The sequence below is a fragment of the Xiphophorus hellerii genome, chromosome 15 (genome assembly GCF_003331165.1).
Source record: "Xiphophorus hellerii strain 12219 chromosome 15, Xiphophorus_hellerii-4.1, whole genome shotgun sequence".
In the NCBI taxonomy this organism is placed as follows: Eukaryota; Metazoa; Chordata; class Actinopteri; order Cyprinodontiformes; family Poeciliidae; genus Xiphophorus; species Xiphophorus hellerii.
In genome coordinates, this window is record NC_045686.1 from 8,556,956 (window position 1) to 8,571,589 (window position 14,634).

Here is a 14,634-nt window from a genome sequence, read left to right on the forward strand (position 1 = left end):
ATTAAAGTTATTTCTGTGTTTCTGTGCAAATTTGCAAACTTCTGCATTATTTTTGCCGAACGCCGTTTCACTGCTGAGCCCAGCAGTTCAATATGTGGTTCCCACAAATCTGAACCAGAAGTGAGCCGCGCCACTGATCCGCCATCTTGGTAGGCAAGTGCAGCGCAGGGCGTAGCTGAACCTTCATGACTTCCAGGCCAACATAAAGAAAATATCTGGAGAGTTTGACCTGAAATCTATGGAACATACAACCATGAATATCTCCAGGACTGAACTGATTCACTTTAACAGCTCATCAACTATTAGCATTAATGATTCTTAGAAATGCAGATGTTAATATTAAAGTGAAAAACGCACCACAAACAGAGAAAAACATTTTTATTTTCTCATTCATAGTTTAGAGTCTTTTTGATGCCCAGAGGAAACGACCGAACGGACCGGTACCAGTTTGTTACTCAGGACGTTAAAACGGGTCACACATGGAGTCAGGGTTTCGTTTTCCTTCGTCTTCCAGTCGGTCTGCAGCAGAAAACGGATTTCCAGACGTCCGACGTTCAGTTCGACATCAGAATCCTGGAGAATTTTCCTTCCGTTTCATATTCAGATCAATAAAACAAGATTTGATTATTTTACTCAAATGTCTGAACTTCTGAAGCAGCTGCCACACTGTAAATATTTCATTGATTTAAAGCTGTTTAGGTCGTGTTGTTGACATGAATGATTTATGACATCATAAGCATAGCAGTCAGTCGGATCTGCATGTTTCTGCAGGAGGGAAGCAGAAAACGGAGGAAGTCCTGATCCCTCAGAAACATTTAAAACCCTGGAACGTCTGGCAGGTTAAACGCTCACAGGAGCCTGCAGATACAAACACACTGAAACATTTATATTTTCCCTGACAGAGACGTTCCTCTTCGCCGCCCTGTAGCGTTTTACTGAACTCTCTGTGAAGGAGCTGACTTTAGAAAACGGCTCCTTCAGCACCTTCTCCTCCTGTTGGGAATCCATCCTGCATCAGAAACTACAGAAAGATTTTCACTTCTTCTACCAACCAGAAGCTGCTGCAGAGGAAACTCGAGTCTGTCGCCAGTTTTACGTTTCAGGGCGGATCAGCAGGCGGGAGAAACTGATTAAAATGACTTCAGTTCTGTTTTTATTGACTCATAAACAAACAAAACGCTAAAACTTTTAGTTCAAAACAGATTAAATGCAGAAAGAATAAAGTTCATCCATCAAAAACTAGAAAGTGCATAAAAATCTGAAGTTTATTTATCACAAAGGAAACTAAATGTTGTCACATCATTTAAAGAGTCTGTGGATGCTGATGCTGAGCATCTCCAGTAGCAGTCAGTCACGCAGTGACTCTGAAGAGGCCTCTGGCTGAAGACTGTTGCTAGGTAACAATTTCATTATTCTGCTAACATGCTAACAGTTCAGCGTCAATCAGCAGAGACGACGACCTACAGTAACATGACTGGATGACATCATCAGCTGCTAATCCACCTCCTTTGCTTTTGCGAGTCGGACTGAGAGATGTTGGAGTAGGGGATAAGATCCATTCAATACCGTAATAAATGTAAAACTCTGTCTGGGTTTGAAGTTCATCCATTTTACCAAAGATTTCCTGTTTCTCTTCCTGATGAGAAACAGGAAGAGACGATTCAACTTCCTGTTTCTCTTCCTGATGAGAAACAGGAAGAGACGATTCAACTTCCTGTTTCTCTTCCTGATGAGAAACAGGAAGAGACGATTCAACTTCCTGTTTCTTTTCATGATGAGAAACAGGAAGAGACGATTCAACTTCCTACTTCTCTCCACCTCGGCTGATAAATCAGTCAGTCTCTCCATAAGCACAGAAGTTCATGCAAAGTCGACAAATCCTGCACTTTTTGTGCTCTAATGCAAAATTGTGAGTTTCTGTAAAAATGATCCAAAACATTGTGTTTCTGTGATGCTAACTCCCACCTGCAGGTGGCAGTATTTCTTCCTTCTGCTGCTGCCTCAGCTGGACTTGAGGTGAAGTTATCATCTGTAATCGATACGGCGAGAAACAAAAAGTCACATTTACTGTCAGACATAAACACAAATACAGGAAAATTTCTTCTATTTCTAAATTAGCTTCACAAAATGTGTTATTTTTTTATTCATTAAAACGATGTAGCTACTGAATTCAGACATGTAATCTACTTATTATTATTTAGTTGATGGTTTTATGCATTCTGGTTCATGAGTTGAGCCAGAGTGAAACTGAGTTTGACTTCCTGCGGTCGTTTCAAACCGATTGTTCAGGTTTTGAAGGGAGGGACGAACTGGAAGAGTTTTGGTTTGAGTCGTGGAAACAGACGGTAACCAGGCAGTCAGGGGTGAGACTGTGTTTCCTCTGGTTTCTGCAGCAGCGTGGACTCGGACGGCTCAGAGCTGCGCCGCGCCGCGCCCGGCCTCCCCGCGGTAACGATCCTCCTGCAGCAGAGGACGGATTTACTGGATCATCCATCCAGCAGGAAGCGCAGCGCTGAGCTCTTCCTGTTGTGGCCTTAACGTCCAACCAGCATGTCTGCCCTTCATCCTTCATCCACCTTTATTCACTCAGCCTCTTCTGGTTTCCTCCTTGATTTTCTCTCTGGTTTTTCTTCTATTTTTACTGTTTAACTCCTAAACATTTTGATTTCTGGGTGATTTTCCTTCAGTCCAACTCTGTCACCTGAGTCTCAGATGTTTATTCCTCTTTTGTTGGGGTTCATATTTTATCACTCAGAGTTTTATCAGACAGGAAACAGGAAGTTTTGGTTTGACGGCTGGGAGGAAGGCTGAGCCACAGAAAACTGGGCTGGCCGTCAAACTGACCAGGGGGAAGAAATGAGGAGCCAGAAAACGTGAATAAAATTAGCCGCAGAAAAACCTTGGACAATAACAGAAACGTCCAAAATGAAGGAAGAAATCCAAATGCACAAAAATATGAATGTGTCCAACATGCAGCAGGAAAGACTAAATCAGGACAGAGAATCTTTTTCTGTCTGCAGCTTGTTAGCAGTGATGAAGAGGCTGATGAAGGTTTGGACAGCAGATCATGTGACATCATCGCTTCAGGCTGGCCACCTGCCAGAGAGCCGAGGGCGGATCGTTGGCTTCACGTCCAACTCAGACTGGAGCAGCAGAGACTCACCGAGGAGCAAAAACAAAGATGAAGACCTGCAGGACGAGAGCTGACCAATCAGACAGCTGACCAATCAGACAGCTGACCAATCACACAGCTGACCAATCAGAGAGCTGACCAATGAGAGAGCTGACCAATCACACAGCTGACCAATCAGAGAGCTGACCAATCACACAGCTGACCAATCACACAGCTGACGTCTAAAGACTCCAGTAGTTTATATTTTTTTATATTTTCCTAATTTTTCTTTCTTATAAATCACTTTGATCTCAGTTCACTACAACTCAGAATAAATAACATTTCAGTGCATTTTCTCTCGTGCAGATTTATTTTCACCTTCAGGTTAAAGTCTCGGATCGAGTCTCTGACTTTGACCTGTTGCTGGAACAAAGCCGATGTTTTTCATCTGTATTATCAGGAAGATAACAGACATAAACGTGGATTCATTGAGCCGACCAGATTTGCTCCAGCTTCCAGAGGAACCAGAGATTCTCCGAGTTTCATCATGAAATGTTTTCCACTGTAAAACCGCGGCGCCTGTTTCTGCTAAACTCTGATAAGTTGCAGCTTTGTGTTGGGCTGAGTTCTCCGTCTGCTTCCAGGTACTTTTTGCTCCGTACGCTTTTCATTTCTTCCTCCATTATAAACGTCTGAGGTGTTTAAAGCTGCTGCGCGGCCCGGCTCCGGCTTTCTGCTCAGTGGGGAAAGAAAGGGAACTTTGAAGCGAAGTGTCGGCTGACGGAGGAACCAGGCCGTCCCCTGAGACGGCGTGTTTCTCCTCCCTGCCTTTTGTTTCCTTTCAGACGTGAGAGAGAAGATTTCTCTTTGAAATGTTTGTTCTCTTCAGAAGAGTCGAGTCAGAGGGACAAAGCAACCTTCAGCTGGAAGTTTCCACAGAAAATCTGGAAACTGACAGACTTCTCCTCAGTCTACCCAGCTACTGACGCGGCGACGGCTTCCACTCAGGAAAGATTTACACGACAGACGGAGTCAAACGGATCCGGATGAAGGACAGCGGCGACAAAATACACAAAAAACAATAAATTATCAGGTAAAAGGTTTAATAATTTAGTATTTATGACTGAACAGCCAGGAACAAACCTCCCCGCCGGCGTTCTCTGTTACTTACAGATTCAGAAGACGTGGTTCTCTGAACCGCGGAAACCTGATCTTTAAATTCACGCCGTCGGGCCTGAAACGCCCTGAGATTCATCCAGAGGAGACGGGTGAACATTTTCATAGCATATGTGGCGCTCCGTGATTTGGACAATCCAATGTCGTTTGTTGCCAACAACGCCACCCGGGGTTTTCACCCAGGAATTATTAAAGGGACACAGGTCCGGTTTTGCAAAAAAGCGAGACAGGCCTCAAGACAATAATAATTTATTATGACAGAGTAAAAGAAAATACCTGTATCTGAACAAAAGAAAATTCACAAAACAAATCCGAATAGGCCTACCGGTGGATACAGCCAGGTCCTGGATGGTAGGCTCCAAAGCAAAGAAATCAAAACAAACACCCGTGAAGTCACTCACTCCTTGTAATTCCCTCCACCTATTGGTATTGATCACTACAGTCACACCAAAAAGGGACGTCGCATCCAGGGCCCGAGCGCACCACCGGCAGTCTAGAAAATAAAAATAAGAAAAGACAATTTGTTAAAAATACAGGCAATAAAAGAAATAAAAATGTCAAAATAAACCCATAAAATCCCTATGCTCGACGGCACAGCAAAATGAGCAACCCAGTCCAATCCAATCCGAAATTAATGCGATCAGCCGCTCCTTGTTTCGATTTCGGAAGAGGGGGTGGGGGGCGTGTCCCAGGCAGCCGGTCTCTCTCTCGCAACCGCTAAGTAAGCAGTGACTTAGTGCAGGCAAAGCAGCAGCGTTGTGTGACAGTCGAGATTCCAATTAGCAAGCTCTCCACACTTGCACCCAAATGGGAACGCTCAAATGTTGGCACTGTTTCTGCAGGAACCACCTCACCCACAATCAATGTGGAGGTAAATACGCCCGTCCGTTCCTGTACTCAGCGCACAGACAGCTCAACACGGAAGCGTGGTGTGTCAACAGCAAACAACGTCAGACTGGAGCTCACCTCTACTTTTATACTGAGCGCCCTCTGGCGCTATTGGCCCGCTTGCAATCACCCTGCCAGCAGGTGCAGCCTCCACCTCTTCCTGCCACATTCATAAACACTTTTTGTTTTGTATTTATTCGTTATTAGCGAAAAACAAAGTTGTCTCTAACTAACGGCGACTCCAGGACTGGACCCTGTGACCCGACCCGGGAAAAGTGTTAGATTAACGCAGATACATGAAGGATCACAGAAACCTTTTCATCCGGGTGTTTCGGTGCTGCTGTTCCCATCAGATCGCTCAGCTCAGCCCAGGTCCAGATCTGTCGGTGGTTTGGTCGCTATCTGCATCATGTTCTAGAAACGATAAAAGCCCATCAGAACCTGAACCGAGACATGAATGAAGCTTCAGCAGGACACGGAGTCCTGGTGAGTTTTCAGCGGTTTGTTTCTGACTGGTAGCTTCCTGAACCGATCCACGCCACCTTCTCTAACCGCTGGTTTGGGGAATCCTCGTTTCTTCTCTTGCCTGGTTCTGGTCATTTGGGCCGGACCGCAAACGGACCTGTTCCTTTCAGACTTTCATGTTATTGGCTGAGACCGATAAACTCTGCTAGCAGTTTCCCTGCTCACATTTACTCTGTCAATCAGCTGAATTCCAATACAAAGTTTATTAGTTTAAAACCTCTGAAACTGTAGCGGTTTCCTCATGACTTTAACTAGGACATTTAGCAAAAACTGCTAAATCTCTAAGATGTATGGTTTTCATGTTTTCTCTGTTTCTCTCTGATGAATAGTTCCTGTTTCTTTCACAAATTCTGCTCAGTTTCTCTCAGATGTTGATGGGTCAGAACCGGGTTGGTTTCTGGGCCGGTTCCGGTCGGGTCTGATTTAACGTGGGTTCGGCCCGGTGCCTGCAGCCGGCTCTGTGTAATTAGCATGTTGTCTGGAGCAGAAACACCTTCAGCCTCCACTCCGTCAGTAAAGTCATAAATTCCTGTTTTTGTGTCGGCTTCCTCACTCTGCTGCTTAGCGACGTCTAATTAGCTCAGCGTGTCTGCAAACTGTGTCGGCGTTGAACTTTGTCATTGAAATGAGCTTTTAGAAGTGAACCACTGAGACGTGACGTGTCGCCGGATCCATAATCCTGAAAGAATTGTTTACCTCTGACAGCAGCAGAGCTCGTTATGGGGAACGGCGCCTCCTGCAAACACAGGCGCTTATTAATCAGAGAAAAGATGCTTTAAGACAAATCAATAGAGATTCAGAATCAGGAACAAGTTCAGTTGCTGCAACCAACTACCTGCATCCAGTAGGTGGCGCAGGTTGCTATAATCGATAGTAGCAACACAGGCAGATGGAAACAAACAGCAGGACAATGCTTTCATTCTATTGGCTGAGAGGTTGCCAGGCGACGGTGGATTTTTGTTCCAGAAGAGCGCAGAAAATGTTTCGTACGCAAGCAAAGAGTCCGAGCAGAAACTACGTCTAAGCGCGAGAAGTTTGTAGTTCAAGCATTACAAGTTTTGAGAAGAAAGACATGAAGTCTTCAGATATAATCTCTTGGATTATGGCAGAAAAATTCCCCCGTACTGGTTCGGTTTGAATACGAACGCCAAGCGGACCAGAGACCGCTCCAAAAGCAGGAAGTGGACTACAGCTCAGGGCATTCTGGGTAAATACCACCAAAACTAATATGCTAGCCTAGCGCTAGCAGCAGAAATGGCTCCTGGTCTTTAGCCAAAGATAAAGGGAAATCGTCCAACCGCTAAAATCTGACGCCTCCATCTTGTTTCCATCTGGTCCCTTTAAGATCCAGGATCCGCCTGCAGACGTAGTGTTTATATGAAATCTGAAGGCTGTGTTTGAATTTTTCTTCAGGTGTTGATGTTTTTGCGTTCACGCCGGCTGCGGCTCGTCCTCAACTCTCAGCGTTTTGGTTCTTCAAGGTAAAAACGTGTCAGAGGATCCAGGAGATCAATTATAAACCCGACAAAGAGGTTATGAACACATTCAGGTTTTAAACCTGTCTGAAGACAAACAGGCTCAAACTGGTTATAAACCACTCCACTGGGGGGCGCTGTGGAGTCTCAGAGCAGACTTGACCCTACCTGTCACTGCTGCTCCTCTCCTTCACCTGCTGCTGATGCTAATCCATCCAGAAAGTGTGTGCAGACGTCCAGCCAGCAGAAAGCTTGAAGGTGAAGCTTTATTGATCCACAGGAGAAACTCTGAGCAGATCAGAGCGCCGGCGGCTTCAGCAGCTGGCAGAGCCCGCGTCAGAGCCAGGGCCTTTCATCACAGCAGATGCTGCCTGACAGCAGGTCGCGACCCCGCTGCCCCCACCTTAAACACACACACACACACACACACAGTTCACTACAAGTGGCTGCCAGTGGGCCAGATTGGAGCTGAGAGAAAACACTGAAATGTTCTACGGAGCAGCATGAATCCTGAACACTGCAAAAATAATCAGGATGAACTTCATTAGAAACTCCTGCTGCAGCTTTAATGAGGATTTTACGTCTAACCTGGACTGCAGTCTGCAGGACGGCAAACCATACCGCTTTTATCCATGAAGAACTTTAGAATAAAGGTCCACAAAGTAACAAACACAGACAAGTTAAGATAGATAAGATCATTAAAACAAAGCCCACCTGTCAGGATGAGCAAAAGGATTCAACAAATAAATGAGTTTTAAGACGATTCAGAAAGAGAAGAGAAACCTGATCTCTGCCTGGATGTAGGAGGACGAACTCCCATCACTTTAATCCAACTCCAGTCCGTTTGCCTAGAAAGTCCGGTTCGTTTCACCAGCCTCCGTCACCTCCTGATGGTCCGGTCGACCCGGTTCTACTGGAACCAGAACTCCATCATCTGCTCCACCTCCAGCTGCTGTGGTTCTCTGAGTCAAACCAACCTGTTCCCCTCCTGGCCTGTGGGGGCGCTGCACCAAGAACCACTGAAGGAAACGACACAAAAACCTCTGAAGACACTGAGAGCAACTTCCTTCTTCACCAGATGGGAACAAGATGGAGGCGTCAGATTTTAGTGTTGGAGGATTTCTCTTTAGTCTTTGGCTAAAGACCAGGAGCCATTTCTGCTGCTAGCGCTAGGCTAGCATGTTAGCTTTGGTTGTATTTACCCAGAATGCCCTGCGCTGCAGTCCACTTCCTGCTTTTGGAGCGGTCTCCGGTCTGCTTGGCGTTCACATTCAAACCAAATCAGAGTTCAGTTCAACCGAACCCAGACGGAGGTTTGGAGGACCAGAGGTCAGAGGTCAATTAGTGTTCACACCTCACAACCGAACTGGAGTTTCTGGGCAGATGGACTGGAGTTGATGATGAAGGTTCTGGTTCTGGTTCTGCTGCAGTGAAACATGTTGCTGTATGTAGTTGTTTTCCATTTGGAGGTTGCTGATTGGCTCCTGGTCTCCATGGTGAGCGGTTTTCTCACGCCGTGCCTCAACATGCTGGCTCTGCATCCTGTTGCCATGGCGCCGGGCTGCAGGGCGGAGGAACCACCTGGAGGCTCCGTGGATTCTCACATGCGTCACTCTGCTCCTCTTCATCCTCCTCTTCATCCTCCTCTCCCTCATTCACACCTCGGCAGTCAGGCTTCGCTCGCTAACAGGAAGTCATTCAGTGTTTGCAGCTTTCTCACGTCTCTCCCTCCTTCCATTCATCTATTTCCATATTTAACTTTTGTTCCTCCTCCTTTCAGAATGAAATTCATTTTCCTCTTTACTCATCCTGCTGCCTGCTGTCCCAGTTTCTCCCTCTGGCCTCCTTCTGTTCAGGCTAACAGCGGCTAACACAACGATCGCACCAAACAAACACCACGTTTTCCTCTGGACTCACTCCGTTCTTCTCCTCCTCCATCTTTATGTCTTTCTCTCTAACAGTAAACAAACAAACTCACCTTTTCTAAAAACTCATTCATTTTAATATCTACCTCATCATTCAGGAAAAACCTCCGCTGCTCATTATTCTTCATCTCAGAAACTGGAATATAATAAATTCCTTCGTTCTGGCTGGGGGCGTGGCCACAAGGCTATCCTTAGAATCTGATTGGCCAGCTTGCCTGGCCCCGCCCACCACAGTCAATTTATTTCATTTCGGATATAAATTAGTGTTTTCTCCCAACTGCGTGTCAGTACACAACACAAATGTTCCTTTTGTTCTTGTTGAATGTTTTAAGGTTGTTGTTTTTTTAAATAGGACATTATATATTAATCAACATTTACATGTAAATACATGAGATTACAGCCAAATTACTAATTTCCATCTCTATTCCCATTGGCAGGATGATGTGTGTCAATCAGGTTTATTAGTGTGGCATATTTTAATGCAGTTCAAAGTGCATTAAAATTATCACACAGAAATAAAAAAAAGTCATAAAAACATCATACAGTCACCGATGGATAAACCAGAAACAAACATTACGTTTTGATGAATGCCATCATCAGAATAATTAATACACATCAAATATGTTGGTCAATGTTTCATTCATTATGGTTCAGAATCAACTCTCGCCAGGTGGCTTTAAGTTTCGGTTTAAAGGCTCTCAGTGTTTCGGCTGTTTTTCAGTTTTCTGGAAGTTTGCCCCAGATTTTGGTCCATAGAAGCTGAAAAATGTTTAATGGAGAAAATAAGGTAAATAGTTAAACAGTTTTTGCCATTTTTAGTCAATAATAGTTTACTAATTTTGACTTTAAGTTAAATAAGTTGAATAGACTTAGCATAATGGTGCTAGTGCTAGTGGTATACAACTAAGCTACGCTAAGCTAAACGGGCTAACAGTGTCCTAACACTGTAACAAACTGAACAGTTTTCACTGTTGAACAGATCCTTGTGTTTCATTTGGATAAATAAATAGTTTGCTGTTCAGGTTTTAGTTGAGTATAATCTGCATTTTGATTAAATAAAGTTTTAGCGAGTTTTCCCTTCTGTAGCAGCGTGTAGACGCGGCCCTGCCGGCATTAATCTAAAGTCAATGTTAATGTAATAATCATATAAATCATGCTGCTCCTCTCCTCTTGGGTCTCCGGACAGAGACAAAGTGATTCCTGCTGCTCACAGATTATCGGTCAGTTTCCTGGAAGGTTAAAGTCTCGGCCTGAAGCCGAGCCGCCTGATGAATTCCTGCGACCTTGTCTCCGTCAGCTCCTCGCTCTCCTTCTGGACCGACCTCCTCCCACCACTGAAGGGCTTCTGCTAAATGTCAAGAATGAAGTGTTCCCGGCCCGATCAGCGGCGCCGAGCTTATCGGTGTCTGGATTCCTGACGGAGCTCCATTAAAGCCGTAAAGGTCATCAGAACAAACATCCAGGTCCGACACGCCAGACGAATCCTCAGACGGGTCCGGTTCATGGCCTGCTGCAGCAATCTGATCAGAGATGAGCTCCACATGCAGAACCAAACGGATCAGAATGGATCGGTTCTCCTCCGTTTGTCGTCTTCATCACAATGTCTGGACTTTCTGCCACACAGTAAAATTACTGCAGAGGCTGTTTAGTTTTTATAATAAAATATTTAACACAAAGGTCGCCATGTTGTTTACGCTGCAATGCATGCTGGGTAGATGACGCATGCTAGGTGCTACAGTGTGTTGAGAGACTCAAATAACCATCGCTTCAAAAACACGCCTCTCTACCCTGGTCTTAGATATTTCAGGCAAGACACAAAAATGAGCCACAAACCAGGAAGTAAAATCACTCAAGACAAAGAGACACAACTCAAACACAAACAGCAATACGTTCCTGCAGGAGGAGGTGAGAGTGAAACTTCATACTTTTATCTCATCCTCGCACCCCAAGACATCGAAACCCCTCCAATTATTCCCATACACACAAATTATAAAACACTCCACTCTTGGCTGCTACTCATTTAAGGAGTTGTGTTTTATCGGTAGTACTAGATGTTACACCTTTCTGCCAGAAACTTCCATACGGCTACTTCCTGTTCTAGCGTAATTTGCGCTCCTTATCTAACTGCTGCATACAAACATTTTATCTTTAGCTGAAACATTTCAAACTATAATGAGAATACAAGTTTCTAAAGGGTTTAACACAGTGTAGCAATATGAAGCATTATATTTGATATTCAAAAAGTGTGATTACATTATTCAAAATTTAAAATTCACTCAAAGCATGAATATACTTGATGATTACATTTTTACTGCTCCACAAGTGCTAGCTCCGTCCAGCCAGAACAGAAACTGTCAGCCATTTGAACCGGAGCGTTGAAAGAGAAAGAAATGACAAAAGGAAATAAAGACGAGGAAGAGGAGACAGTTTGAAGCTACAAGGAGCTCCAGTTTCTAACTAGCTGCTAACGGTTAGCATCAGGATCAAAACATTTCTCAAATATATTAAAATGATGCTGCAAAGGCTGAAAGATGCTTCAGTGTCCCTTTAAACATCCATTCATTATAGTGATATTTGTTTTCTGGCTAACAGTGTTAGCGCTACCTAAAGAAGTTAGCTGCTGCTAATCAAGTTAGCTCTAGCTAATATAGTGAACAGTAAACGATTCGCTCGTGTTTATTTCAGCAGAAATCTTGTCGCGTTTATCAGGACACTGTTGAGGAAAAATGATTATTTTTAGTGCTTAATACAGTTAATCTTACGGAATGTGTAAAAGGTATATTGAACATTCTTATTTTGAACAAATTTCTTAATTTTGAACAGGTTTGTGTTAAGGATTTAAAACTAAACCAGATGGGCAAGTATTCAAAGTATCTCTCAATGGGGCTCCTGCTGTGTTGTCAGAGCACAGGAGGCCGTAAAATTAGCATCTGCTGAAGGGCAGTATCACTTGAGCCTGGAGGAGATAACGGGAGAGACTTCGGATTTCACAGGTATCTGTGAAATCTTATCTTTTGTTTTTCTTTACCCAAATGACCGTAGAATCCAGGAGGCCAGGACGCAGCTGTTTGCTCTTTTGTTGAACCAGAGAGCAAACGGCCTTTGATCTTTGGCGTAAATTAGGGGGAGTTTCTAAGTTTTTCTGAGTGTCCAAGGTAGCTTCCAGTTGGTCAACCAGAGGTACGCCTTAATTGAATATATTAAAAAGGAAAGACACACCTTCAGTATAAGAGTTCGTGCACAGGAATAATAATTCAGAGAGCTGCCACTATTTTGCTTTTTTGCATCGGCTCTCTCCAAAGACGCGTCTTTGTTTTTGTCTGTGTTCGTCTTTGTTTGTCTGTCTTGTCTGTCTTTGTCTGTATAAGGTAATGAATATATATCTCTGTTCCTCTGCAGCTTTGTTGTTGATTCATGCGTTGCTTTGTATGGGATTAAACTCTGTAACTCTGTGACGTTAACACGCATTGTTGTTTTCTTTGTGGCTGCACGTCGCCCGCTGAGAGGACCCGGGAGTTTGAGGAAGAGAGAGCCAAACTTTTTTCCAAAGTTAATTTATAAATTATTCTTCCTTAACAACATGGAAGCATTGAGGCCTCAGTCCAGATGTTTTTGCTCCTCTCTCATCAGCCTCCACCACCTCCTCCACCTCCGTCACCTCCTCCACCTCCTTCACCTCCACCCTTTTACTATTGACTCCAGGTCATCATAACCTGCTAGCATCGTGGGCCCAGCGTGAAAAAATGGCGATAAAGATCAACAGCTTCTGAAGTAATGATGAGTTTTTATGTAACACAGTAACTTTTAGGTGAATAGAGAAATTACAAGATATTCAGGCCAACTTGGTCTTCTGTGTCTTTGGTTCTGCTGAGTCGGGCCACGCTGCCGGATCTGGAGCTGGTCTGGTTTTCTGGTCACAGCAGTTCGGTGGTTTTTCTGAGGGGTTTTTGTTTCTTCTGTCTTCTGCCTCCCTCTGGGAGTTCCTGCTGCTCCTGAACGCATCACGGATCCATGAGGTCCTGCTCCGAATGCGGTCAGGTTCAGGTGAGCTGCCGCCATGCAGCCGGGTCACCTGCTCCTGCTGGCCTCTGATTGGCTCATCAGCTGTCCTCAGGCTGTAGCATCAGTACCTGGAGGAGAGGAGCGTGACTCCTTCAACAACGGCCCGATCAGAGAGCCAGGTCACATGGGCGACCTCTGACCTCCACTGTCAGCAGACATCATCATTAGACCATCTGAACATGGAAAGACAAACATCACCAAAATAACCACAAGCTTTTATGATCATATGTTATTTTTTCCTGAAGGGAGAAATGTAAACAACGTACAATGTACAAAATTGGATCAGTTTGTTTTCCTATTAAATATTTCCGACTATTAAAATATATTTCATTCCTACAGCAAACCACCAACAGAGAGGAAAATAAAAATGATTTTTAAGACTTTGGTTTTTCTTGCTTTGGTTCTGAAGGCCGGTTGAATCAGAATTTTTCTTCTTCTCATCCAACAAACAGAAAAAGGGATTTTCTAAATGTTTCTTTTTCTTTTGCTTAAACATTTTTTTTCCTGTCCTGCATGAAAAGAAAAGAAAAGTACTATTTTTTTCCAGTTGCCCTTCAGGGACTGAGCCAAACAAAAGAGAAAAATGCAAAGAAAACTCTTTGTTTTACTCTGTTGGATGTTTGCTGAAAAAATATAGTTTTTTAAAGTCAGAAAACCGTTGATGAGATTTTGCACGTTACGTTTTTTTAACTCTTTCTGGTGAAAAATTGTTCCACAAGAAAAAACCCTTAAATATTTAAATATCTGCAGGATCTGCTGCCGGTTTCTGTCCTGAAAGCAGCTCATCCTGCAGCACGGCGGTGGAGGGGTGGTGATGTGGGCTGCAGCTCATCCTGCAGCACGGCGGTGGAGGGGTGGTGATGTGGGCTGCAGCTCATCCTGCAGCACGGCGGTGGAGGGATGGTGATGTGGGCTGCAGCTCATCCTGCAGCACGGCGGTGGAGGGATGGTGATGTGGGCTGCAGCTCATCCTGCAGCACGGCGGTGGAGGGGTGGTGATGTGGGCTGCAGCTCATCCTGCAGCACGGCGGTGGACGGGTGGTGATGTGGGCTTGTGCTGGAACAACCAGACTAAAATATATATTTAATTTATTCACTAATAAAGCTTTGTTTGCCAGACGTTTTAAAATAACCTTTATCTGATATTAAACATGTTTTCATTAAATCCACATTTCTGCTTTTAAAAGTTGTTTTTTTATTAGTTTCATGTAATATTCTATTTTTAGATGTTATGTTTTCATTTCTCTTCTGACTGGTTTTGGTTCTGATTATTGGACAGTTCTGATCTGATCTGATTCTTTACTTCCTGTTTTCAGGCGTCACTTCCTGTGGTGAGCCGAGCCACGCCCTTGTCTCCTCCACCTGTCTCCGCTCTGCAGCTCCTCTTCCTGCCCAGAGTCTCAGTTTCGTTTTTCCATCTTGGACTCTGCGGCCTCATCGGCCCACCATGGAGGGTGAATCCAGAGGTTGG

At 44.3% G+C, this 14,634-nt stretch overlaps 1 protein-coding gene across 1 annotated transcript in view; it reads right to left on the bottom strand.

The window, feature by feature from the left end:
- The window catches only part of enpp1 (ectonucleotide pyrophosphatase/phosphodiesterase 1), a gene marked incomplete at its 5' end in the record, with an annotated part of 381,118 nt that overhangs the window by 170,488 nt on the left and 195,996 nt on the right, over positions 1–14,634 (bottom strand). The window lies entirely within an intron of this gene.